Genomic DNA, 4835 nt, shown 5'->3' on the forward strand with positions numbered 1-4835 from the left:
TTAACAAATTATGTCAATTCAATTAGAAACAAAATTTTTCAGATACAGGAAGAGTAATGCAATTAGAAAAATAAAAGAATTAAGCAAAATCTCTGTAAATTAAGTTTGAACTTAAAAAAGTAGGAACCCATGGCACATTTTTCTTTAAAAAATTATAGATTTCCTATCATTGTCCAATTGAAAGGTTTAAGAAATACTGATAAGTCAGTCATCAAAAATCATCTTTGTTGTGAGGTTTGTGGTCTCTACATACCATTTTCTGTTCAAAAGAACCAGGGATTCTTAGAAGAAGTGACTGATAACCAGGTTTATGGCAAGAGTCTACAATATGAACTTGGACCCCCTTTTAAACCAAGGAAGTTATGAAAGACTATTGTTTCTAAGGACAAATGCCTTTTAATGTAATTTGGGAAGATTTCACAGGTTCAAGTTAGAACATTTTGAGCAACATTAAAGGTAGCTATAATGGAAAGAAATATATCTATCTATATGAATAAATCCATGAGTTTATTGGGCTTCCCTGATAGCTCAGTTGGTAAAAAAATCCACCTGCAATGCAGGAGACCCTGGTACGATTCCTGGGTTGGGAAGATTCCCCAGAGAAAGAGAAAGCTACCCACTCCAGTATTCTGGCCTGGATAATTCCATGGACGGTATAAGCCATGGGGTTGCAAAGAATCGGACACAACTGAGTGACTTTAACTTCCACTTCACTTTCACTCTGGGGCTTCCCTCATAGCCCAGTCAGTAAAGAATTTGCCTGTAATGCAGAAGACATGGGTTCAATTCTGGGGCTGGGAAGATCCCCTGGAGAAGAAAATGGCAACCCACTCCAATATTCTTGCCTGGAGAATCCCCTGGGCAGAGGAGCTTGGCAGGCTACAGTCTGAGGGGTCGCAAGAGTCGGACGTGACTTAGGGATAAACCACCACCACTATGAGTTTATTACTATATTTCATATAGTAATGAATCACTTCATCATTTTTAAAATGGTAAAAGTGTTAAGTGGGAAAACCAACACTAAAACGCTCTCTCTGCTTTTGAAATTTTTTATACTAAAATGTCCCCTGGAGGAGAGCATGGCAACCCACTCCGGCATTCTTGCCTGGAGAATCCCTATGCACAGAGGAGCCTGAAGGGCTACATTCCATGGGGTCGCAAAGAGTTGGACATGACTGAGCAACTATGCAAATACTAAAAAGTTACAGCAATTTCTAGAGGTAAGAAACAAATCTGCTACAACAGTATAACGAATGATCCACCAAACATTTTGCTTAAAAGTTAAAATATCTGATTCTGACATCTCTCTGGAAAATGAGTATTCAGAAACATGAAAGACAAAGACAGTTATAGAAAGCTTGATAGAAAATATCTAGCAACCTGCCTATTCCTCACCATGATATGTTATTAGAAGGAAGCAATATTAGGGTAATATTTTTTAGAAGTTTGAGGTTTGTATATGAATACATTTTATACTGAAAGAGCTAAGATACAGTTGAAACACATATGACACATTAGCGTTAAAACACAACTGACCTACTGAATTCTATTTTTAGAAATCATGATGCAATTTTATCATGAATAGAGGTATTTTACTGCCTTAAGGGAAAATTTGTCAGTATTGCCCCACTTCCCTCAATTTTATTATCCCTGGAAACAGGACCGATGGTTAAATGGGCACAGGTGTTGCCATTAGATGGTCTGGAAATTGAATCCTACCTAGTTTATCTTAAAAGTGCTTCTGTTTACTTTTGCTGTATAAGTCCCAGTTTAGAGAGTTTTTCATAATGAAATTATGTTGATTTAAGCTTTATCCCAGTGATGGGCACACAGATTATCTGCTATGAGTTCCCTTCTCCAGACCAAGATCTATGGTTGCCATTCACAGAAAGAGAGCAATAATGATGAGTAATAGTTAGGAGTAGTTTTGCAGGTGATTCTTCTAGTGAAATGAATAGTTCAATTATTTAATGTTAACTATATTTCAAGCCTGCTCCATTTTTAACCAACATGTGCTAGAAAATAGAAATAGAGGGGAAAGTACATGTGATAGCTCCATATTAGGTTGAGAGTGTGCCAGCCTCTGCTTTGCTGCCTTTTGATTTGTTATTTGCACATCTGGTGCCATTGATATTTATAAAATGACCTTTTTTCCCCCTTTCTTCCACACACACACACACCCCCAGGGCAGGGAGCTGAACAGTCATACATGCAATGAATACAGTGTTTCATGGTTAATGTACCATCCTTTATGAGAATATGCTAGCATAATGATAGAGGGCTGAAGCATGTAATCTATAATTAATACAAAGTGAACTGTCATGTAGAGGAAAATGGGCCTTTCTGCAGAAGTATAAGTGCAGTCATGGAAACGGCTATAGCTCCTTGATTGTAATTATTCAACCTCACTAGGGGTCTGCAACTAGCTATTAAAGTGCTAGTGGTCCCTCGTGGAGTAGTCTCCTATCCAATTAAACTTTCACAAGTCTATTCAGGAGGTGCACTTCAGGTTGTCAAGACATTATGGTACACCACTGTGTTCCATTAAATAGTGTCAAGCACCTGCATTACTAATAGAACATAAAGCTTTTGGTTACCTCTTGCATATAGAATTTGATCTGATAATTTTCTTTGTCTGATTTTAACAATTTGAATCTCTAGTCAGATAAAACATTTATAATTGAAATTGATGAAGGACTTCACTTTCTGATACTTAGCAGGACTATACTAATTTAGCATTGTCTCTCCTGTGCAAAGTAAAAGCATATGCAGAAGTCAGTGAGAAACAAAGAAATGTAGAATGTTTCAGATGACTGACAAAATAAATTTATTGTAAGTTAAAATCAATAAGCAAATTCACTGGAGATATCAAAGTTTGCACAGCCATGTTTGATATAAATTTTGAAACTTAGAAAAATCACACAATGAAAATGCCAAATATTATGATTTCTTGAGTTAAGAATTTCCATGAAAACTATTGTGATTTCTACTGCAAATTTCAAAATGAGAATGGGCTGAGTTGCCAACATGTGAAATGAAAATGATTTGGGGAACCTAGTAGATATAGCATGACATTTGTTGTTGTTCAGTCACTCAGTCATGTTGGACCATTGCTACCCGATGGACTGTAGCCCACCAAGCTCTTCTGTTCATGGGATTATCCAGGCAAGAATACTGGAGTGGATTGCCATTTCCTTCTCGAGAGGATCTTCCCAACCCAAGGACTGAACACACGACTCGGGTCTCCTGCATTGTATTTACATATAATTATCCATAACTCCCTGGTGGCTCAGATGGTAAAGCGTCTGTCTAGAATGCGGGAGACCCAGGTTTGATCCCTGGGTCAGGAAGATCCTCTGGAGAAGGAAATGGCAATCCACTCCAGTACTATTGCCTGGAAAATCCCATGGACAGAGGAGCTTGGTAGGCAACAGTCCATGGGGTCGCAAAGAGTCAGACACAACTGAGCAACTTCACTTCACTTCACTTCATCTATAACTCCAGAAAGAATGAAGAGATAGAGCCAAAGCAAAAACAACATAGAGTTGCAGATGTAACTCATGATGGAAGTAAAGTATAATGCTGTAAAGAGCAATATTGCATAGGAATCTGGAATGTTAGGTCCATAAAACAAGGCAAATTGACAGTGGTCAAAGAGGAGATGGCAAGAGTGAACATCGAAATTTCAGGAATCAGCAAACTAAAATGGGCTGGAAAGGGTGAATTTAACTCAGACGACCATTATATCTATTACTGTGGGCATGAATCCCTTAGAAGAAATGGAGTAGCCATCATGGTCAACAAAAGAGTTCAAAATTCAGTACTTTAATGTAATCTCAAAAATGAGAGGATGATCTCTGTTAGTTTCCAAGGCAAAATTTTCAGTATCACAGAAATCCAAGTCTATGTCCCAACCAGGAATGCTGAAGAAGCTGAAGTTGAACAGTTCTATGAAGACCTACAAGACCTTTTAGAACTAACACCTCCAAAATGATATCCTTTTCATTATAGGGGACTGGAATGCAAAAGTAGGAAGTGAAAAAACATCTGAAGTAACAGGCAAATTTCGCCTTGGAGCACAGAATGAAGCAGAGCAAAAACTAATAGAGTTCTGTCAAGAGAATGCACTGGTCATAGTAAACACCCTCTTCCAACAACACAGGAGAAGACTGTATACATGGACATCACCAGATGGTTAACACCAAAATCAGATTGATTATATTCTTTGCAGCCAAAGATAGAGAAGCTCTATACAGTCAGCAAAAACAAGACAGGCACTGACTGTGGCTCAGATCATGAACTCCTTATTACCAAATTCAGACTTAAATTGAAGAAAGTAGGGAAAACCACTAGACCATTCAGGTATAACCTAAACCAAATCCCTTATGATTATACAGTGGAATTGAGAAATAGATTCAAGGGATTAGATCTGACAGAGTACCAGAAGAACTATGGACAGAGGTTCATGGCATTGTACAGGAGGCAGTAATCAAGACCATCCCCCCAAAAAAAGAAATGCAAAAAGACAAAATGAATGTCTGAGGAGGCCTTACAAAGAAAAAAGAAGAAAAGCAAAAGGCAAAGTAGAAAAGGAAAGATATACCCATTTGAATGCAGAGTTCCAAAGAATAGCAAGGAGAGATAAGAAAGCCTTCCTAAGTGATCAATGCAAAGAAATAGAGGAAAACAATAGAATGGGAAAGACTAGAGGTCTCTTCAAGAAAATTAGAGATCAGTTCAGTTCAGTCGTTCAGTCGTATCCGACTCTTTGCAACCCCAGGAATTGCAGCATGCCAGGCCTCCCTGTCCATCACAAACTCCCGGAGTTCACTCAG

The sequence above is a fragment of the Bison bison genome, unplaced genomic scaffold, assembly GCF_000754665.1.
Source record: "Bison bison bison isolate TAMUID 2011002044 unplaced genomic scaffold, Bison_UMD1.0 scf7180017864181, whole genome shotgun sequence".
Classification (NCBI taxonomy): Eukaryota; Metazoa; Chordata; class Mammalia; order Artiodactyla; family Bovidae; genus Bison; species Bison bison.